Raw genomic sequence first — 24,728 nt, 5'->3', positions numbered from 1 at the left:
TGTGACATTTAATGCTTCCTAGTTAGCTTACTTATCCTCAACAAGAAATGTGTTATGTGTGAATTGATGAGTTAACCAGAGAGGAAGCATTAGGGGCTCTTTGCGTTTGCTCCTAGGGAGCAGGTAAGTAAAGGTATCATCTACATACAGTAAAGAAATGAAATAAACTCAAATGACATGTTCCTATTTTCCTTTCTTACTGTGCTTCTGTAAAAGTCCAGTCTAGGTGCAGCAAGCATATAAAATGAAATATAGAGCAGTGTAGTTAATTTACTGCATGTGCTGAAGTTAGAGTACTAGAGGCAGAATAATATAATACCAGTAAGAGCTCATCTTATGAGTCACTGCACAGATAATGCAAATGCAGCTTCCACAATGCCTATAATTCTGTTATATGCTGGTGCTCAGATAGACTAAAAACATGCAATAACAGCCTCTTGGGGCACAGAAAGTAATCCTGTGTAGGGAAGTGGCAGATGAAATCTGCATGTGCAGCAAATTAAAAAAGATTTTGATATTGGGGAGTAACGTCACAAAAACGTGTAATCGTTCTTCTCTATTTTTAGTTGTGAAATAATCTGTAAACCAAAAACGCTTCGCACTTGGTGCAAGTGAGATAAGTGAGAGCATATGACCCGCTGGTCTGACTGTGGGCTATGATACCACTGCTTAGGGTCAGGTACAGGCACAATTTATGCAAACTATAAGACATTATACACAACGGGTTGGATTAGTTAGACACAAACTGGAGTTTAAATAAAAACAATCACACCTAATTTACAGTTGTATCCTTCAATTTCTTACATCAAAAAGGGACATACATTTTAAAATGATATAAAAATAATTACCATTTACTAAACAACAGTTCAGAGATGAATACAAATCCAATGGTTTGCATACGTCTCCGATGTCAGAGGGACTGCAGGATTACTCACAGTGCCCCCAAAGCCTCAGCATGATTGACATGCTGCGTACATTTGGAGACGTACAGTTGGTGACACGGGGACCATTTCAAAAACTGGGGGCATGTTGCAGATTTCCTGGCCCTGGCTGAGCAGTTCCGTTGCCAATCCGAGTAAGCTTAAGATCCTGCTTGCTGGCAGGAGGCGTATTTTGTCATCAGCGCCTCCTGATGCATTATCATATAGATGTGTCCCCATACATATAGCCTCAATATGCCACGCAGCACGACTTGCCTGTCGTGAGTGAGCCCTCAGGTCCCATTATACTCTGCTAGTGTCGGCGTCTTTTTTAGCGTCTAAGTTGCAGTGCACTATGACACACCAGCAGTCTATGCTGATTAATTTGATATGTGACACTTGTATATCTGAGTGCATCTGAGTCTGTATACAGATGTGTCCTCATACATCTAGCCTCCTTGAGCATTAAACAGCCCTTCTAATCACACCATGCCGTGGCATGACTTGGCAGCGCCAAGCGTCTTTTTGTGTAACTTTGTACTTTCAAATGTGTCTTAGTCACACAGTGATGCAAATATAGCACAAGTAGCTTCTGCTGATTAAAATTATATGCAGCATGCCTATGTTCTGTGTGCGTCTGCATCTGCATGTGAAATGCTACGTTACAGTGTCAGCGGCTGTAACACTGTAACGTAGCGTTTCGCATGCAGATACACCCGCAGACGCACAGAGGGCCTGATTCAGAGCCGCTTGCTCTGACAGAGCGCTCACTCTGAATCAGGGCCAGGCTTTTTTTTTTTTTTTTGGAGCGGCTTCTTGGCCGCTCGCATAGTTATGGGTGACCACCCACAGCTATAGAGAGCGGCCATGATGATGGTCGCGATGGTCAAGACCATCGCAACCATCGGGCTTGCGACGAGACCCTTGTGGTAGGGTCTCGTTCATCGCAAGCCCCAGAGAGCTTTCGGCTCTAACAGAGCCGGAAGCTCTCCACTGACATCACTTGTGATGTCAGTGGGGCTGCCCCCAAACACCTCCATTTGGGCACCCACCCCCCGGCCCGCCCACCAAATGGAGCGAGCTGTCACTCAACATCGATAGCTCGCCCCCTTTGGTGCGAGACCCGGAGCGATGGAGTGCCCATCGCTAGCCGGGTCTCGCGCATGCGCACAACAGAGCCGGCTCCGTCGTGCGCATGCGCTGTGGGCCACAATCAACCCGGTTGCGAGCGCTCAGCGCTTGCGATCGGGTCTGAATCAGGCCCATAGAACATAGACATGCTGCATATCATTTTAATCAGCAGAAGCTGCTTGTGCTAGCTAATTACATGCATTTCAAGATAAAGAGTCGCACAAAAAGGCACACGGAGCTCCTGCGTTATGTGTGGCACGACTTGTAGCGCATGAAGGATAGATGTATGTGGACACATCTGTATGAACCACAACGGAGCTTGGAATGAAAAAAAGCTGCGGCCGCTACATTGTAGCACCTTGTATACAGACTCATAGACAGTCGCACACAGATATACAAGTGTCGCAAATCAAATTAATCAGCTCAGTCTGTTGGTGCGACTCAGTCACAAGGCATTGCAACTTAGATGCATTTTAGGAGAAAAAAGATGCCTGACGTAGCAGCGATGCTAACAGCGTCTTTCTCTGAATCAGGCCCGGTGTCCAAAACATACCCAATTAAATTCTACAGAGCTAGGTGATCAATTTGAGAACTTAAGATGGGTACACACTTAGCGATATTTTGAACGATTTGCGCGATTCCGACGGATCATAACGACAAATCGTTCAAAACGTGAAGTGTACCCACTATGTTATGCGGTACGCACTCCCATGGGGTTCGTCAGCCGCGTCATCAGGTCGGACCTACATGCAGCTCAACCTGACGATGCGACTGACAACCCTATGCAGCGGGATGCGGCAGGGGCCGACATATCGGGCAGTCGGGCACCGATAGAGTACCTACTGCTACTGACTAGACCAATTGCTTCTTTACTATCTACAAAAGTGACAATGTTTTTTGACTTTCTGAATGATCATTATTCACCAATCTTTAAGTGGCAAAATTCTGTATAAGCAAGATGTCCTGGACTTTGCACTTGACAATTAAAAATGAAAAAAAAAAATGACAATTAAATTAATACCAGAAGTCTCTAGAGGTGTCTCTGTTGGTGACAGGCAGGTCTCCGATTAAGTACTGGTAAATTTGTAACCCCCTCCCCCCCCCCGCGGCTAACAGTAAGGACTCCCCTGACTTACCTCGTTCAGGCTATCATCTACCAGCATTTCGGCATCGTCGGGATAAAGATAGGCGTCAGCATTTCGACGTCTATCTTAAGTCCCCTGTTGGGCTTCTCCTGTCGGGATATAGACCAGCGGCATTTAGTCCGCCGTCTATAAACTGCATCCCCCTACAGCTTTACTGAAGGAATTGCATGTAGAATGTTGTTAAACTGATTAGCTCTGTAACTTGCAGTAGTATCAACAATATGAAAAATCTGATGTCCCAGCTAGACCACTAGAAAAAGTCTATGCACGTCTTGTCATTTGTAGATATATGGAACAGATACAAATCCTCATCTTAGACTTTACAGGTATTTCCAGGACTTTTCAGTACAACCTGTAGCAACATTACTGAGTTTCTCCTTATGGGGGGCATCCACTAGACGATTTTATCCCTGTCCAACCTCTTAACGATTTTCCCTTGAAGTTTCCCCTGAAATTTGATCTTCCACTCTGAACAATGTGCAAAAGACTTGCAAAGGCTTCTTCAGTTGTGAATGAGATAAATGTGAAGTATAACATCTATATTACAGCCAGATACACTTTAAACTTAATAGTTGAGGACAAATATCCAAATATAAAGATACCATGTATATTATTTACCAGCATTTTTTGGATCCATATACTTGAGTCAGCATCATCACATAGGAAATAATTAAATCAAATTACCGGTCATCCCTGCTTACAGGGCGGAATCAGCACTTACTTGTCCGATTCTACAAAGTGGTGAGAGTCCTGTCATCATAAACTTACCCAAGTCTCCGGGCAGAGGCCCTGATTCAGAGCCGGACGCTCTGACAGAGCGCTCGCTCTGAATCAGGGCCGTCCCTCCTCCTTTTTGGAGCAGCCTCCTGGCCACTCGCATAGCTGTGGGTGACCACCCACAGCTATAGTGAGCGGCCAAAATGATGGTCGCGATGGTCAAGACCATCGCGACCCTCTGGCTTGCGACGAGACCCTGCGGTAGGGTCGCGCTGCCGCAAGCCCTGGAGTGCTTTTGGCTCTATCAGAGCCGAGAGCAGGCCGGCCCCAGACGGTAGGCGTTCTCATGGGAACGCTTCCGTCTGGGCAGCCACGCCCCCAGCACGCCCACCAAAGGGGGCGTGCTGTCAATTACCATCGACAGCACACCCCCTTTGGTGCTTGGCCGTCGTTATTCGGGTCTCGCGCATGCGCACGACGGAGCCGCCTCCGTCTTGCGCCTGCGCACTTGGGCAAAATTGACCCGCTTGCGAGCGCTCAGCGCTCGCAAGCGGGTCTGAATCAGGCCCAGAGTGTGATATAAAAAGATGACATGCAGCATGTTGATATGGTCTGAATGTCGACCTTCATAATGTCAACTGGGTGTTGAAATTGTAACATTGTGGATGTTGTGATTAAGCTCTATGAGCAGGGCCCTCCTCCCCCGTTTATCACTCTCCACTTTATCACTTCTCAAGGCTTTGTATATCTCCACAAATATGTAAAAAATAAGCTAATATAACTAACTGAATAAATAACTGAATAAGCAGCCAATATTTAACTGTGAGCATGGCATGTGGAAAAGTTTTGGAAACATTCTTATGGTTTTTTTTTTCTTTATGGCATCTAAGCTTGATTGCATTAGGCCTTAAAGACAATTCCTGAGGATAATACTCTGATACTCAGACTGCTGTGCCTAGTATGAACAACCACGAACTCAGCGGATTCAGTTGTAACTAAAAAAGGTTCAAGAAATGGAAGTTAAAAGCCACACAACTATATGACTGATTGGATAGAAGATCTGGTAATATATGGGAACAAATGACAATTGACCATTTGCTCCCAAATGCTGAAAAACAGACTAAAATGCTCATTCCGACAAATTAGTTAAATCACTTGTCTAAAGGACTTTTGTCTGTTTCCTGGCATTTGTGAGCAAACGACCAATTGGCATTTTATCCCATACATTACCAGATTTTCATTCCAACCAGCCAGATAATTGGCTGTTTGGAAAGATAATCTTTAGGTGTGTGGCCAGCTTTAGTTAAGGCAAGTTCTGGAACACTCCTAAACCCTAACCCCCCCACACAACTATACCTAACCCCTAACCCTAATACTCACTGTCACCAGGATTCCGGAGCTTGTATTCTGATGACCGTCGTGATGCTGGTGCCGGTATTCTGACTGTCGGGATACTGAGCGTCAGGATCCTGTCTACATCCCATTCGCACATATCACTGCAAAGTAACTGTAGCAAGGTACAATATAGCTGACAGCAGAGTAGTGTCCCAGATTACGGTGTGGATTACACATAAATGATCTGCATTTTGGGCAGCAACTACACAAAATACAACACATTTCCAGCGATTAAGCACGGGAGGCTGGATATACTATGTATGAAGCCATATGGTAGTAGGAGGAAATATTGTCGAAGAAGGAGGTATATAGATTCAACTAAATATCAACAAATCCTAGAATTTAACATGAAGATAATGAAGCTAAAACAGGTTGGATGTTTCAAGAAAGCGACCCAAAACATACCTCCCTACTCCCTATCAGCCATACACAAATGCCACACGCACACACACACATCTCAGAAAACTGCACAGTCTGGAGATGCCAAATTATGTTCCATAACAAGTACAAGTATCAGGCTAACGAAGGAAACATATAACAGGAACACCAAAGTGAGATACATTTAAAAAAAATCAAGTGCTGATCATGATATTTCTTCAGGGCAGTGGAATAGCTAATTGAATGCCACCAACTTGAGGATGGAGCTTAAATCTTCGGAATGTAATTTACAGTTGTACCTATCAGGAACATTCTGGGATTAAAAAGGATCCCCGTGGGGAGAAGATTCATTTTAAAAGAAAGACAGATGTGATTAGGCCTTTAGAGCATTTAAACTATATTCAAATGAACATTAGTCTCTGAATGAAATTGCATTTCAGATATTTTTCATCTTCTGATAAGCAAAAGATTAAACACAAGTGTTACCAATGCCAACTTGCCAAGTGCAGAGACAAACACTGCAAGGATGAATGAATATGATGTAAACACCTGAAACCTGCTGTAGGCCTTCCAATACTCAGGCCAGATCTCTGTTAGGTGCAGATATAGACATAAACACTGCTTTATAACTAACACAGAAATGCACAGGCTGTGCCTAACCAGCTGGATTACGCTGCACTAACAAACTACTCCAGTTTAGCTCATCAATTCTCCCTTCAACAGGATCTAAACCAATGAAGCCATACATGTAACTGTGATGACATTAACTAGTCCCAGCACAATGAGCAAACCTCTTATATATACAGTTACCAGAACTATCACTATTTGTGACAGGGAAAGCATATTACTCAATGACCAATAAAGATAATGAAGTATAAAAGCAACTGAATGCAGAGGAGATAAAAGTGGAAATAATTTCATATATCTTAAATCAGGGCTCCACAAATGATCACCAATATAAAACAACTATGATTAGATTATATCACTTAAAAATAAAAATACATGTTTGTTATTGGGCTTTAAGCCATGCAAGTCTGTAATTTTAAGCCCCATAATGTTATCAACTGAACATAATGGCTGTTTGGTATGTAATTATGAGTTGCACTGTACTCCATTTATATGCTAGCGTTCCCGCTAAGCTGTTTTAGTGAGGCACCACGCCCTGTCCGATTCCAAAAGGGTAGAATGCGCCCTGTTTTTTTGGCGGTGCCCCGCTAATACAACATGCCGGGTGCCATCCTCACCCGCAGGCCACAGTGTCCCATGGGTGGGAAAAATTGCGGTGCAGCGATCACCACCTGTGCATAAATGGTGTGCGCATGTGCACGCCATCTATTCACAGAGAGAGGAGAGCTTGGGGGCAGCCCGGCATGTCCGTAAGGGAGTCCGTAAGAGTGATGAAAAGAGGGCGTGTCGTAGAGACACACCCTTTTCTCATGAACACGCCCCCTTTTCTTGTGGGTGTGCATCAGAATGCCCTTTCGATGGTCCGGCGCCAAGCCCTGCGCCGGACCTAGAGGGAACACTATATGTTATCTTATTTTAAGAACATTTCAATTGAACATATAGCAATCAATAAGCCCTACATTAGTCCAGTTCATTTTAGTCTAGTTTAGTACAAACTGCATATAATCCATATAACAGTCAACATTGGTAATTTTCACAGCTTTAAAAATCAATGTTTGATGGGAATCAACCAGTTCTCAGGGGTGGATTCAATTAGCAGTAAGGCGGCTTGCCCCATGAGTAAGGACGGCCATAAACCGCACTTACAGTATCTCCAAGCTTGTGGATTTCTGTGCACAAAAAATGAACGGCATGGCCGAGAGTGGGGCGAGTTCAGCTGCCATTGCTGGCGTTTCTACGCTGCTGCAATGGTGACTCTCCCCTCTCACGGCTAAATTAATTGTCCCCGTAATATGCAGCTGAGTAGATAGATCATACACATTCTCAGGACCAATACAGTACAATCTCCAACAAACATTTCTTTAATCATCACAGTAACAATAGAAAAAGTTTTTTTTATAATGATAATGATTATAGTTTCATAGTATGAGTTTTCCTCAACTTTATTATTTATACTTCCTGGACTATTATATTATGTTCTGTCACTCTTAAAGAACCCAGGTGTGACAGCCCATTTGCCATGAAATGTAATCTACTACTGTAAAGAACACACAATAGAGAGGAGTATCTAGTAACATAAAACAACTTAATCAAAATACACACTTTTCTTAGATTTCTCTGCAAGTAATTAAATAATCATTGAATGCCAATTAATCACAGTTAAATACAAGACCTGTGAAAGACGTGCTATGTACACATCTAAGACTATTTAATGCTCAAATACTGCACTATCTTAGTTAAACAATGATTCATTAAACCTCCCTTGCTACACAATGGTAAGGCTAAACCTGAAATGAATAACTCGAAAATCTTTTGTTCCTCAATAAAAGACATCAAACCACAGAGTGTATTATTCTTTCCATGCTCACCCTGTAAAATACTTTAATTGCGTGAACTGAAATGTGTTCAGGTGCTCACCATCCATTTTTATTCACACAGGTGTTTTTTTGTCATTTGTTGTCAATTTGTTAAAATCTTTTGATCCAAGTATGAAAATACTTCACATTGTACCACACCTGTGCTTTTTACATCGAGTAAAGCCGGGGCTTACTCCAGTTTGTATGTGTAATTGTGTATAGCTTTATTGTTGTTTCTGTTGCACCCAATTTGTTTAATAACACTACACTTAATTATTCATACACTTTTGAAGGAGAATTACAAGTGGATTCAAGTTGAAATTAATCTTAGAAATGTATTTACAAAAAAAACTCAGTTCACTGAATCACTGGTCTGTTGTTCAGATATAACATTATTTACAAACATTACTGTTATTTTCCTGTACCGATCCATCCTATTCCAAACAGCCTCTAATTTACCTCTTTGGCAGGTAAAGTGCCATATCTAAACAGCTGTACCAGGTAAAAAAGTAGGCTTAGCAATCAAACTAGTTGCCCCAAATAAATATACATTCTCTTTCCAGGGCCATAGCTAGGGTAGTGCGGCCGATGCCATCGCACAGGGCACCACAGGTCAGGGGGTGCTGTTTGGGCCTGTCAAATTTCTGTTTATTACCATTCTGGCTTCTAGCTTCATTCTTCTGGCCTCTCCTATCTCTTCCCTGGCCCTTCCCCATGAAGCCATGTCCCTTTTTTGAGTGCATTATGTCCCTTTGAAAAATGAGGGGGGCACCAATGCTCTTTCTGGCACAAACTAGAGTGACCTTAATGTAGAGTGCTCCATTATTGGACATTGCAAAGTGTTACAGCTCTGACTGATCACAGCCTGGTACAGACTGGCCCACGGCACCCTGCCTCCTGCTGCGACTCTGCCTGTCCCTGCTGCACCCCCCCCATGGTACACAGTTGTTAAAGTTGCGGGAGCAGTGGGTGAATAGATGCAGTGTGTATGGGCATGGCATCTATTCACAGTGCAAGGAGAGCTTGGGGGCAGCATCTCCATGAGTGCTGGGCACGCCATCTAGAATGATGGAAAGGGGGTATGCCATGCCCCCTTTTTGGATGCACGGCCTGTCCAATCAAGAAACTAGAAGGAACACTAGGCATCACTAAGGTATCTTGGCACTTGTACAGTCCGACCGCAATACATGGGCAGTCAGCTAATATTGCTCAACTGCGTAAATATCAGCATTGCGTCCACATCTGAATCAGGCCCACAGTCCAGACAGAACACATGTTTTTCACATCAGCAAGCTAATGCTTTGACAGATGGGACCCCAGCAATGTGAGGGTTTACAGGGGATCCGGAGGATTCGTAATATGAACTCACCATCAAAAGTCAAGCGAGAACAGCAGTATGAAACCACTTCCCGGCAAGGGAACCCACCAGACACACCTCCCACACCGACAAAAACTGTGTAGCTTCTAAGGCAGCTACATCTGGAGATAGGAAGGAAGAAGCCAGGGTCACATCACACGTAGCAGAGACATGAGAAATCTGTACAAAAGATTAGTAAGCATCCCTAGCATAGGGGAGTCTTACTGTATACTACGTGACTACTGAGAGGCTCATTTACTGATATGTATATAGACTATATCCCCTCTGAGGAATACAGAGACTTCATGTCAAACAATGACCTAGAGACATATACTTATCAGTACTCTCAGGACCACCTATGCTCAGACACAGGACTCATCCTGCTCTACAGGAAAAGATTTTTATACACTAATGCAATTTATGTAGATTGTTTATATTATCTGATTATGCACCAACAATGGATGTTTTAATAATTGTGTATAGTAAAGTGCCTGTACTGTATTTCTCGTAATCTGCTATATGACAATACATCTCACAAGTTCCATTTTAAAACACTTAAGAGCATGATGCTAACAAAGATCGGGTGGATGTGCTCACACACAGCGTGGATGGAAACAAAACTGTATATTCGTTAGAAGTGGCGTTTGCTCTTTACTATTCTGCATTTGTCAACTATTGTAAATAGGTAAAAAAAAAAGGAATGGCGTCACTAGAGTGACACCATCCATGGGGGTAACACCAAAATAGCAGAGCTGCTCTTGTATTTTGGGGTCACCCCCTCAGATAGTGTCACCAGGCAGCGCTGCAACAGCGGTGATGGATGGAACGTGTCATCTACACCCCTTCCTTTGTCCGGAGTACCTGGTGGCTTCACAGCAACTCCCGGATGAACACGGGGGCATGACATGCGGTCACGCCCCCAAAAATGGCACATGAGGGGGTGTGGCCTCAGAGGCCAGTGTGTGCCGCTCCAGGTGTTACCACACCTAGTAACGTTACTTTATATAGATGTACGTATCTTATGGTGCACCCGTCCACTTTCTCCATGCTTAGTTTCAGGGCCGGCTCCAGAGGTAGCCGCGCCCTGTGCAGGATGGGTATCATTCAACCCCTAGTCGCATGCGGCAAAGAAAATGGGGTGTATTCTAATTAGCATAGGCCATGCCCCCTAAATGACGTGTAACGTCAGACCGAGGGCAAGCCCAGCACTCCGTCACTAGCTGGGCTCTCCCCAGCCCTCTTCCTGCACTGAATGGATGCCGCGCGCATGCTACTCCGGGGTCCGGGGTGCCCAACCTCCCGACCACCCGCGGGACATTTCGGCCTATGAGTGCCCGAAAAGTGGGACTGTCCCACTGAAATCGGGATGTTGGGCCTCTATGGGGTGTCGCCCGTTTGACTTAACTGGTCGAACATGCCTCAAGCCGACCCTGCTTAGTTTGCTACTTATCAAAATCATCAGTGTGCACTTCCACCAGCCTATACTTGGGTAAAAAAAAAAGATCTGGACAAGTCTGTATGGCCCGCAGCTGCATGAGCATTCTTTACAGACCTTTGGCTATGTGAGAAGGCCCCATTATAGCCCAGTTTTGCTTTTTCTGTTAGCAAGTGGAGAAGAGTTCAAAATGCATAGAGAAGTGCAACGCCTGTACTTACATATGCATGGGTCCGGAGCATGTACCGGGAGAAAACACACAGGATACGATCCACAACAGGCACATGTTCAACTCTACTTCAGCCCCTAAACTTGTCCCTAACGCAAGCTGTTCCAGTCGTTTATGAAAGTTGCTCAGAAAGTGACTTCCTATAGTGTTCAAGTAGTTAAAATAGAAAATAAAAGTGCACATGTGCACCCATTCCAGCAGCGTCACTAATAGTTGCAACACTCCTAACTGCATTCCTTTCCCCTCTTACTGCTTTGACTGCTTGAAGCAAACTGAGTGGATGCTGCTGCTCAGGTGTGCACAGCTTATGACTGCAATTGCCCAAAGGCAGTTGCATGGTTAGTAAAGCTTGTAGCTGCTATCACAGTACAGTATATCACTGCTTCCATGGAAACACTTTGCACTGCCAATGCCTCGTCAGCAGCCCCATACACCTGAAGATGGACTGACAATGCAGAAAGTGAGTGCAACATTACATGGCTTGTAAGCTAAACATTGGGGTTGTTGTGAGCGGAGAAACTCTGCACAACCAGAGAGTTTGGGAAAAGGACAGTTAAAGAAACATTTCAATTTAGGTTTACTGTTTGCATTATTGCCATCACAATATACAAGCACATTTACTAACCAAAGCAGGTTTGACTTCCTGATTTGGAAGTCTGAAAGAAAAACATAAGTAACTTTGAGTTCTGGGCTAAACATACAGATTTTATCACATTCAGACTATAATCATGATAAAGGCAGTGAACAGTGAAAACAATAAATCACTTAGAAGTTTGACACCAGTGTAGTTAAATATGAAAAAGATATATATTACAAGAAACTCCAAAGGCGCAAAAATTACCTATACAGCCAGCTGAAAAAGAAAGGGCCACCTAGCCCTTATACAGAAGACAAACTCATACTCATATACACCAATATGTCAGCATACGGCGCTCGGCAAAGTCCATAAACATATCAAAAAATAAAATAAAAATATATATACTTAAATGTCCATATGAAATATTCAAAGGTAAGTCCTGAAATTCATAGGTGCTGTAGAGAGTTCTTTGTTTATCACAAAGTTTTGATACAGAGAAAGAAAAACATAAAACATATCATAGTATAATATGTCTTCAAATATCAAGTTGGAACACCCTCATAGTGTGTCAGGTAAGTTCTATATCCATGTGAAAAGAACAATACCAACTCACAAGAAGCATGCAGATGAGTCCTCACATAAAGGTTTATTTTAAGAAGTGTAGAGATCAGACACCATAAGTCCACAACTCCTCATATAAGAATAGGACGTACCATAATCACTCAGCCTAGGAGCAAGGATCCTCACATCTGGGTATCTTTTGTTCTTAGTTGCAGCAGTCACTTATTGTTTTGATAAATATGTGTATAACAAACCGATTTAAAAAATCAACCGGTATACAGTGGACTTTTAATAAACACAATAGTAAAAACAGGTCAAAAAATTATATACATAGAAGACTGGACAGAAGGTATGTATGGCAAACCTAACATAGACCATGTGGATGAAGAGGATTAAGTATCAGCTGAAAATACTATATATCTCATTGATCTAATGTTATCTTTATGGCCTAGGAGTGCCAAAACATACTAAACTACACACTCTGTACTCCAACGTGTTTCTACCCTAAGTGGGTCTTTTTCAAGGAACCAGAGTGTGGTGACATACATGGTATTTAACCACTCATGACCGGAAGTAATCTCCGCTGAACGGAAGTGATGGCTCCACCGAAAATCATATATCCCATACTTGTATTTACTAATGTGTTCTAATATATAGCTGTTTGTGGCATCATGCATCTGGGGACCAGATTTGCCCCCAGCTATGAAAACATTCATGTCCAGTTGGGAAGATCTATCTATCTGGCATGGTCATAGCTGGGGGTCAAACCTTGTCCGATGGTGGAGGTACATAGATGTGCTTTTTATTTGGGAGGAAGACAGATTGTCATTAGACCATTTTTGCACCTATCTTAATGAGAAAGACTTAACATAAACATAAAATTGAGCTTTAATTATAGTCAGGAAAAAAATCAGCTGTTTAGATCTGGAGATCTAAATTGCTGATGATAAAATTGAATCGACTATATACTAAACCGACTGACTCAAATACATATATTAATGTCGAAAGCAATCATTTACCACAGTGGCTCGCGAACATTCCTAAAGGACAACGTTTAAGGCAAAATTGCTCCTCGAATACTAAATATATAGAATTAGCGATCACTTTGAAAGAAAAATTCCTACAAAAAGGATACCATCCACAGAAATGACAAAAGGCTATAGATGATGTGTCCAAATTAGATAGAGTCTATTGATAAGAAATAAGGAACGGAAACAAGATACACGTTTCAGCTTGGCTTTTAATACCGTGTATAAAAGTCATCACTAATATTGTATGTGGAGAGGATTTTCAGACAAAATTGGCATCCAGTTCTGTCACAATTACTACCACACTAATCGAAATTTGGATATAAAAAAGCACCAAACCTAAAAGATAAGTTAGTATCTAGTGCTTTTATTGAAAAACTGATAGGGGGTACAATTAGAAATAAGGGTTTCTATAGATGCGGAGAATGTAGTCTGTGTAAAACCTGTTTTTAGCCAACCAAGAAATTAACTTCTTTTATGGCGAAGGGGAAAGAATTAAAAATTCACCACTTCATCACTTGCAATAGTAAATATGCAATTTACGCCATTAAGTGTTCATGTAATAAAATATACAGTATATTGGCAAAACTACAGTACAAGAACCTTGAAAATCAGATGGGTAGAACATGTCCGCAATATTTGCAAGGGTCTAGAGCAGGGATGGGGATCCTCAGGCCCGGGGGCCATATAAGGCCTGCGGAATCATTTGGTCTCGCCCTTGGAGCTTTTTTCTGCTAGCCTCATCTGCAGCCAGAATCTATGCAGCAGTGGTGTCTGGAGCGTTCTCAGGTCACATCGCTGCCCTTACAGCTCCCTGGAGCATCCTCAGGATGCTCCGTGCATTGCTGTAATCACCGGTGATTGTGAACTCGCCCTGTGTGATGTCACATGGAGGGGGCGTGGCCTGCACTGAGCCCGCAAAATTTTTATATATATCAAAATGGCCCTCTACAGATAAAAGGTTACCCTCCCCTGGTCTAGAGACTCACCTTTTCTCCCTTCATTTTAAAAAGGTACATAAATGCTCCACTGATCATATCACTGAATTTTGGGGTATCGAGACAATAAAAGATGAATGGGGAAACAATAATATGAGATATGGTAAGAACTTACCCTTGTTATCTCTATTTCTACGAAGTCCATAGGGTTCCACAGGATACCTTGGGGTATAGGTGTGACGTCAGTCGCAGGGCACCAAAGAGTTAAGCTTTCAGCCTCCCAGGATGCACTAGGTCCCCCTCCTATACCCCGCCCCCAGGCCAAGGCACCTCAGTTAGTTACCAAGCCATAGGCCGGAGGAGGAGAAGGAAGAGAGAGAACAAAGATCTGGACACATACAAGAATCACATTCTCACCAGAGGGAGACGGAAAACCGGTGACCAGAGCAAAGCCCATCTGCAGCACAGGTGCGACAGGGCGGGAGTCCTGTGGAACCCTATGGACTTCGTAGAAATAGAGATAACAAGGGTAAGTTCTTACCATATCTCATATTTTCTACTTCAGGGTCCATAGGGTATCCACAGGATACCTTGGGGATGTCCCAAAGCAGTATCCTTTAAGGGTGGGGACGCTCCTGTGCAGAAAGGAGAATCCGCCGCCCGAAGGAAGCATCCTGAGAGGCGAAGGTGTCAAACCTGTAATACCTCACGAAGGTATGGACAGAAGACCACGTAGCAGCCTTGCAGATCTGAACTGCCGAGGCACCACGTCAAGCTGCCCACGAAGGACCCACAGACCTAGTGGAATGAGCCTTCAGAGAAGAAGGGACCGGTAGGCCTTCATGAAGATAAGCTTCAGAAATAGCCATACGGATCCAGGCTGCCAAAGTTTGCTTTGAAGCAGGCCAACCCTTTTTACAGAAGCCATAGAGGACAACAAAGCGTCCGACTTCCTAAACAAAGAAGTGCGGTCCACATAAGTCCTTAAGGCCCGCACAACATCCAAAGAGGCCTCACCCACGGAAAGACCCGGTGAGTTAAAGGCCGGAACAACTATTTCCTCGTTAACCTGAAACTGGGAAACAACTTTGGGGAGAAACTCGGGCCGAGTGCGGAGCACTGCCCTGTTCCCATGAAAAAAACCAAGAAAGGGGGTCTACAAGAAAGAGCCCCTAACTCAGAAACACGTCTGGCTGAAGCAACGGCCAGAAGGAAAACAGTCTTAGCTGTTAGCCATTTAATATCCACTGAGCCCAGTGGTTCAAACGGCGGTCCTTGGAGAGTCCTCAGGACCACAGCCAAATCCCAAGGCGCCACAGGTGGAACAAAGGGCGGCTGAATACGGAGAACACCTTGCATAAAGGTGCGCACATCCGGGATTGTAGCAATCCTACGGTGAAACCAGACAGATAGGGCCGAAACCTGTACCTTCAAAGAAGCAAGGCGAAGCCCATGATCTAGTCCCGCTTGCAGGAAGGCGAGAATCCGAGACAGACGAAACTCCCGCGGTGCATAACCTCTCGGTCGACACCACTGGAAGAACGTATGCCACACGCGATGGTATATCCTCGCGGAAGACGGTTTCCGAGCTCGTAACATGGTACACAGCATAGAGCTGGCAAACCCCCAGGACCTCAGCATGGCCGTCTCAACAGCCACGCCGCCAAAGACAGCCGAGTCAGGTCCGGGTGAAGACAAGGACCCTGAGACAGAAGGTCCGGTCGTAGCGGCAACCGCAGAGGACTGTCCACGGACAGACCCTGAAGGTCTGAGAACCAGTGCCGTCTGGGCCACGCGGGAGCTATCAACAGGAGCGTCCCTCCTTCCTGTTTGAATTTCCGGATTACCCGTGGAAGAAGGGAGACCGGAGGGAACAGGTATTGCGAACCTGAACGTCCACCGGACGGACAGAGCATCCACCAGAGACGCCCCTTCGTCTCTTGTGCGAGACCCGTACACCAGCAACTTGTTGTTGTGCCGGGACGCCATGAGGTCGATTTCTGGAAGACCCCACCTGTCCACCAGTAGTTGAAAAACGTCCGGGTGCAGGGACCATTCCCCTGGATGAACGTCCTGGCGACTTAGAAAGTCCGCCTCCCAATTTAGCACTCCCGGGATGAAGACCGCTGATATGGCCGGAAGATTGCGCTCCGCCCAAACCAGGATCCGAGAGACCTCTACGAGAGCCGCCCGACTGCGAGTTCCTCCTTGCCTGTTTATGTAGGCCACGGTGGTAGCATTGTCCGACTGGACCTGCACCGGGTGACCCTGGAGAAACCGCTGTGCCTGCAGGAGAGCATTGAAGACCGCACGGAGTTCCAAGATATTTATTGGAAGCTCCGCTTCTGTCGGTGTCCACCTGCCCTGGAACAAGTGTGGACCCGAAACTGCTCCCCAGCCTCGAAGACTGGCGTCCGTTGTCAACAGGACCCAATTTGGAACCCAGAACGGACGTCCCTTGTTGAGGTGGGTCATCTTTAACCACCACGCAAGGGACAGGCGAACCTCCGGGGTGAGCACAATCGTCTGGAACTTCAGAGACTGAGGCAGCCCGTTCCACTTGGACAGGATCAGGTGCTGCAGAGGTCTAGAGTGAAACTGGGCGTATTCCACCATGTCGAACACCGACACCATGGAGCCCAGTAACCTCATCGCCGAGTGTAAGGACACCCGGCGGCTGTGCAGACAACTGCGCACCCTTGACTGTAAAGCAGAGATCTTGTCCTCCGTCACGAAGATCCTTTGCTGTCCCGAGTCCAATAAGGCTCCAAGATGCAGAATCCTCCGAGACGGGATTAGAGTGGACTTCTGCCAGTTAATTAGCCAGCCGTGCCGTTGCAGCAGTGCAATGGTCAGGTCCAAGTGGTGTAACAGGAGCTCTGGAGATCCTGCCACCAATAACAGGTCGTCCAAGTACGGCAACATGCGGACTCCTTGCAGCCGCAGAGAAGCCGCCATGACCGCCATAGCGTCCTGTATGTCCAATGACACCATGTAGTCCCCAGGTTCCAGCGCCAGAATGATGGACCGTAGGGTCTCCATCCGAAACTTCGGGACCCGCAAAGACTTGTTGAGTGCTTTGAGGTTGAGAATCGGACGATATGACCCATTGGGTTTCTGTACCAAAAATAGATTTGAATAGAAACCCTGGCCCCTCTGGGAGAATGGAACAGGCACTATAACTCCAGCCTGGAGCATAGTGTGCAATACCTTCCGCAGCTCCGTAGCCTTGTTCCGGTCTGATGGTAGACCCGTGGTGAAGAATCGAGCCGGGGGTCTGTGCCGGAAGGAGAGGGCGTACCCGTGAGAGACCACCTCCAGAACCCAAGTGTCTGTCGTAGTGAACGACCAACACCGGGAGAACTGCAGCAGGCGGCCTCCCACCCTGGGATCCCCCAAGGGGAGACCCGGACCGTCAGGCCGCAGGCTTGTCATCTGGCTTGGGGGCCGGACGTCTGGTACTCCATGCCTGTTTCCGGGGCTTGCCCGATTTCTTAGGGCCAGCCTGTCGAGGAAACGACTGTGGTTTGGGCCTGCCCTGGGCCCTAGATGACCGAAAGGACGATGGTCCAGAACCAGAAGGAGCAGCGGCCGACGGGAGACAAGCAGATTTGGCTGCCGCCAGCGTGGCCACAATCTTATCCAGATCCGGACCGAAGAGAACTTCTCCGGTAAACGGCAACGCTTCCAGACCTTTCTTGGATCTGCGTCCGCCTTCCAGGATCGCAGCCACAAGGTGCGACGAGCAGCTACCGCTGCTGAAGAAATTCTAGACACCAGAGTACTAATGTCTAGAGCCGCCTCGTTGATGTAGGTGGCCGAATCACGGAGATTGCCAATCAACTCCGCTTGTTCGGCCGGACAGTCGGATTCAAAAGAAGCCTCTAATGAATCCGCCCAGCGCTCCATCGCTCTGGCAACCCAGCAAATGGCCATAGCCGGCCGTGCTGCCCCCCCTGCAAGGGAATAAGCGGACTTCAGGCAGATTTCTACCTTGCGGTCCGTAGCATCCTTAAGGGAGGACATGGATGGCATCGGCAATGTGGCACTACGGACAAGACGGGTCACGTGAGAATCCACCTGTGGAGGGGATTCACACTTAGCAAAATAATTATCCGCGAACGGATAAGCCACCGCCAGGCGTCTCTGCGGCTGGTATCTTTTGCCAGGTTGTTTCCACGCCTCCTCTAAATGGTCCACCAACTGACCCGAAAGAGGAAAGACTGTGGCATCGCCCTTCACATCTTTGAAAAAGGCATACTTAGATTTAGCCGCTGGGGGAACTTCGTCCTCAATCACCAAGGCTGTGCGGACCGCCCGAATAAGTCCAGGAATATATACTTTGGACTTAGCATCAGCGTCCTTAGTATGGAAAGGTTCCTGATCGTAAGGATCCAGAATCTCCCCATCATCAGACGTCCCTTCGTCATCCTCATAAGGAGCGGACAGAGACGCCACCGGCCTTTTATGAGGCCGCATCACAGACTCCCCTTGCAATACATCCGACAAGTGCTGTAAAGAACTCGTCAGGGAGTTAACCCACGCTGGCTCCTGAGAACCCGGGAGCGGGGAAATAGGGAGACTGTGGGGTACCACCAATTGTCGTGGGAACCCCTGCATGGGTGACGACACCACAGACTGCTGGGACAAACCCATCGGAGTAAACGCGGGCTGCGGAGCTAACTGGCCCACTAAAGCTGTTAACGCCTGAGCGAAACAAGCCCAGGGCGGCTCCTGTACCGGTGCTGTAACCGTAATAGGCCGCGCCATGGACAACACTGCCGGCAAAGGCCCTCCGCGCTACCCTCCCCCTCCGCTAACGGTACTTTGCACGTGGTACACTGTAGCCGGAGGGGAAAATCACTTTCAGACATGATGGCACCACGTATGTGACCTCTCTCACCAATTAAGTATTAAATAGGCGAGAGACCACCCTGCAGCACCGCACCGCAAGGGCTTTAGCAGAAAGAACAGGGACAGTAATAAAGTTGACAGTTTAGTGAAGAATAGTTACAGGCAGCGCTAGCACAGTCACATACAATGCAGAGAAATAACAATTCCTGCACTAACAGCGCTGATCACTCAACTACACAGACACAGGGCCTGGTAGGACACAGCGCTGCATACACAGACCTGAGCCACAGCGGAGGAGAGGTATGCGGGGGGACCCAGACCACGATGCTTCCTTCCAGACTTCCAGCAGCGTTCACCATGCGTTGCAGAGAAGATGGCCGCCGAGGAGCAGAGAGAAGCTGGCCTGGGGGAGGAGCGCTGACACAGGACCAGTCAGCACAGTGCAGAGAGGGCTGTGTGCAGCGGGGGAGGCGCCGGCTGTGAGACAGGGAAGGCGCGCTCCCCTGGCATGCATTTAACCCCTGGGACGCCGCAGCGCTACCGCTCTGCTGCGGTCCGCTGTCCCAGGGGGTAGTGGAAGCGCAGGTTGGTCGCCTGGCTCCACGCTGCAGCCAGTCCCCAGGGAGCCCCCTGCCTGGGGACTTAGGACCATGTGATCAGCGGGGACCCACCGCGGGACCCCGCTGCTTACCTCTGTCCCCCTTGAATCCGGCCATGGTCCGGAGCATCTGGGGTCACCGCTAGCTGTGACCCCAGACGCCCACCAGCATCCCCGGATCAGTACCGGCGTTCTGGTACCGGCGGGGTGTAGGGAAGACAGCATGGACGTCAGGACTGACTGTCCATGCTGTTCATCCAGTTGTGCAGCCACAGCTGCATGAAGAATAAGCTTCAGGGGCTCTTCTAGCCCCCACTCCAACAGGTGCACCCGACTCCGGCCGGGCACCAAACTAAACTGAGGTGCCTTGGCCTGGGGGCGGGGTATAGGAGGGGGACCTAGTGCATCCTGGGAGGCTGAAAGCTTAACTCTTTGGTGCCCTGCGACTGACGTCACACCTATACCCCAAGGTATCCTGTGGATACCCTATGGACCCTGAAGTAGAAAATAGGGATACTAGATTATCAAGATCAGAGATGAAATGGATATTTAATTTAGACACGTTGGCTCCGAACGGATTGAATCATGATTATAGATATTTATACATACACAGGTTGAGTCTCCGATATCCAAAATGCTTGGGACCAGGGCTAGTTTGGATAACGAAATATTCCGTATTTTTGCATATCATAATGAAATATCTTGTGGATGGGACCCAAATATACACACAGAATGCATTTATGTGTTATATACACCTTATACACACAGCCTGCTGATCATTTTATACAATATTTTCAATCATTTTGTGGCTCAACAAAATGTTTGTGTACATACATAAAATTCAGTTATGTTTCATATACACCCTATACACACAGCCTGAAGGTAATTTTATACAATATTTTTTAAAATTTGTGCCTTTCGACAAACTTTGTGTACATTGAACCATCAAAATCAAAGGTTTCATTATATCAGTCAAGCCAAAAAAATTCAGAATTTCGGAATATTCGTATTTCCTATTGATGTTATTAAGCTGTTATTTACATGCTTTGTTATGGCAACACAGCCTGCTCTAATTGCATGAACTGAGGTGACGCTCCACGACCTCCCTTTCCATAGTTATGAGTACATTGGGAGAGACTAGAGTAAGTGCAGATGTAACGTAGAGGAGGAAGCGTCACCGATCCAGGAGTAAGATCGGACTACACATGGGTCATCTAATAAAGACTGTAAACTGTTACATGTAAGTCCAGATGCATGATGCCACAAACAGCTGTATATTAGAACACATTAGTAAATAGAAGTATGGGATATATGATTTTTGGCGGAGGTTACGCTCAGATTTCGCGTGTGTGAGTCATCGCGGCAACAGCTGCACTTTACAGCAGACCGAACTTGCACAAAAGTGCTCGCAGTCCCATAGGGCTCTGAGCAAAATTATGTGAATTCATGTTCGTAGAAGGCCGCGATGGGTGAGAGACGCGGTGCCGTTGCTGGCATCTTAACGCCGTGGCAATGGCAACTCACACTTTTCATGGCTAATTTGATCGAACTTATAGTAGAAAAGTTAAAAACATATACCGTATATACTCGAGTATAAGCCGAGTTTTTCAGCACAAAAAATGTGCTGAAAAAGTACCCCTCGGCTTATACTCGAGTCAAGTGTAGCGCTGACCGGACGGAGTTCGGTCAGCGCTACACACTGCCAAACACACAGCCGCCAGCTGCGTGTTTGGTGTAATCAGCAGCCGCTGAGAGTCTGTCAGACTCTCAGCGGCTGCTGCTGCTCCCACTGCGGGAGCCATCTTCCGGCTCCCGCAGTGGGTGATGGGAGACACATCGTCATGACGACGTCTCTCCCATGCAAAGCGGCCGGAGGAGCGGACAGCGGCGGGACCAGGAGCGGGAGTTTAAGATAAGTGTATTTTTTTTTTTATTCTTTTCACATCTCTCTCTACTAGGGGGGGGGGGGACTACAGGGGGCACTACCAGGGGGTGATGACTACAGGGGGCACTACCAGGGGGCATTATCAGGGGGCGATTACTACAGGGGGCACTACCAAGGGGCATTATCGGGGGGCGATTACTACAGGGGGCACTAAAAGGGGGGATTACCACTGGGGGAACTACAAGGGGGGGATTACTACAGGGGGCACTACCAGGGGGGGATTACTACAGGGGAGGATTACTACAGGGGGCACTAAAAGGGGGGATTACCACTGGGGGAACTACCAGGGGAGGATTACTACAGGGGGCACTACCAGTGGGGGATTACTACAGGGGGCACTAAAAGGGGGGATTACTACTGGGGGTACTACCAGGGGGGGATTACTACTGGAGGCACTGAAAGGGGGGATTACCACTGGGGGCACAACCAGGAGGGATTACTACTGGGGGCACAACCAGGGGGAATTACTACTGGGGGCACTACCAGCTGCTGCCATTTCCCACACTAGGCTTATACTCGAGTCAGTAAGTTTTCCCAGTTTTTTGGGTAAAAGTAGGTACCTCGGCTTATATTCGGGTCGACTTATACTCGAGTATATACAGTAGTTTCTTTTAGAACTACAGTACACAAAGTCCAGCACCATATATACTGTAATACGCAATACTGAAACAAAGTTGTGAATTTCTCATTTTATGTATTTACAAAGGAGTTATAGTGCTATTATTTGTCCAAGTAGAAAGCATATGCCAATCCGATCTTTCATGAGAATCTTTAGCACATACCCAAGTTAATATCCGTAAGATATCTATGTTCACTTTTTCCGGAGCTTTTTGTTGTCTTTTAAATCAACATAGTGAAAAGCAATGAAGCAAATAAAGCTGAACGCAAATTGTCGAGCAGTGAAAATATAGCCAGACAATGGCATATTGTAGCTCATCTGACCCAAATCATATGCCACAGCCTCTGGGATTTACCTTCACATTAGGTAAATTGTCCAGAGCATCTTACAACTCACATTTCTTGGAAGATACTCTTTTGAGCTCAGAAGTATGCAGTTACAGTAATCCTTTATCCAGGACTGGCCTGGTGCCATGTCATTTTTATTCCAACAATACGCTGCTAACAAACTGATTGAACTCTAGAATCTCCCTTTTGTCTGCCATTTTCAAATTAATTACCTAAAAAGAGACACAAGAAAACACACTTTGTTTAGCTATCAGAAGTTTTAGTATGGTGTTTATAAAGTTCCCAAGACTTGTTACATAGGTTAACCTCTTGCTGTATAAACAAATAAAATGTCAAACAGTGTATAAGAATCTATGTGCCTGATTCAAAGATGGTGACTTTGTACCCTTTTCACCTTCTTATATATGCAGCAGTAGCTGCTCTTATATATCTTCCACTTTCTTACACTTCACCTTCTCTCATTAGAGTGATGCCCTGGGGTGGCTCAGCTGGGCCTATTTGGGGGTGTCCTGTGCTCTGGATTTCAACCCCAGTAGGTTAGGGACCTACCCTCAGAGGTTACCTGGGCGCGGTGGGTAGGCCCATAACCATGGCCATGATTATGCCAAAACCTCTATGTATTGCAAAATTCTATTGCATAAAGTATTATATATAATTAGTAATGTTGGAGTTGTGCACTTGTACTTTCTTTTCTTGTGTTGCAACAATAGTCTCCACAGGTAGCACCTCCCATTATATATATATATATATATATTTTTTTTTTCAGGGTGTGCAGTCTAGGGCCCCCCTTTCTAGACTTTGTACGCAGATCGATCAAGTGTTTGCCATCCCGCATGCATATAAGCCACACTGCGTTTGCGCAGCGATCGTAATGAGATTACAGATGCACAAAGGAATCCATCGTAAAGTGAGTGACAGGCTGTCAGCGTTTGAGGGAGGTATCGGGGGTTGTGGTCAGAAAAACACAGATGTGTCTGTCCGTATAAACGCTGTTACATGGGCATGCATAAATTAGCCCTTGCGATCTCCAATGCAGCATGAGAGTCCTCTGTGTGTCTGGAGAACTGCCGAGTCTGCGGCAGGTCACACCTACCACAAGGGCAAAGTGGACGCTCCGTGTGAGCGTCAATGTTACCGATATTTACATAGATTTGCGACGTTGTACGCATATGAGAAGGCAGCGGTGGGTAGTCCTTATGCTTGGGTAAGCATAAGGAGCATAGCGCTCGCAAGCGGGTCGATGGCCAGGCAGTGCACTCGCCGCTGCGCGAGCCCTGTAGCGAGCGAGAAATCACTCGCTCCGGGGCTCGCAGCAAAACGGGGCGGCTGTCGATGTTGATCGACAGCTCACCCCGTTTTGTAGGCGGGGAGGGGGGTGGCTGGCCAAACGGAGGTGTTCCCCAAGGAACGCCTGCCATTTGAGGGCAGCCCTACTGACATCCCCAATGGTCAGTAGTGAGCCTCCGGCTCTATTAGAGCCGGAAGCTCACTGGGGCTTGCGGCAGATGAGACCCTACCACAAGGGTTTCCTCGCAAGCCCGATGGTCGCAACCATCGCGACCATCACCTGGCCGCTCGCAAAAGCTGTGGGGGGTCACCCACAGCTTAGCTAGCGGCCAGAAGGCCGGACTTAAAAAAAAAATAACAACGCCCTTCAGACCTGTGAGTTGCCTCCAGCAGCGAGCGGGTCAGAATCAGGGCCTGTATCCACTGTCTCAAACCCATCGCTGCACATGTGCTCCACTGTTTCCGACATCGACACTGTGTCCACCACTGAAGGCTCTATATTACCTTTTCACAGAACTCATGTTTTATACATGGTTTTTGGCAGCCACCCCATCATATAAGGGCCCACTATAAAAAAAAAATGTTTTATATATATATATATATATATAAAACACAATGAATTCGGCTCTCCCAGGTATGTATAGAAATTTGGCCTGGTGCCTGCACAAACAACTTAGTGATACTTATCCGACAAGATGCAGCACTCAGGGTACTTGAATCCAAAATAGTCCTTTATTAAAACATCCAGCAACGTTTCAGTGCCTCTACACAACTGGCACTGTCC

The 24,728-nt window shown here is 46.4% G+C and overlaps 1 protein-coding gene across 4 annotated transcripts in view; it reads right to left on the bottom strand.

The window, feature by feature from the left end:
* Window positions 1-24,728, bottom strand: part of ABCC4 (ATP binding cassette subfamily C member 4 (PEL blood group)) — a 392,497-nt gene that overhangs the window by 157,870 nt on the left and 209,899 nt on the right. The window lies entirely within an intron of this gene.

The sequence above is a fragment of the Taudactylus pleione genome, unplaced genomic scaffold, assembly GCF_031769625.1.
Source record: "Taudactylus pleione unplaced genomic scaffold, aTauple2 ptg000041l, whole genome shotgun sequence".
In the NCBI taxonomy this organism is placed as follows: Eukaryota; Metazoa; Chordata; class Amphibia; order Anura; family Myobatrachidae; genus Taudactylus; species Taudactylus pleione.
The sequence above is the reverse complement of the archived record's forward strand: the minus strand, read 5'-3'. Positions and strand labels throughout refer to the sequence as shown.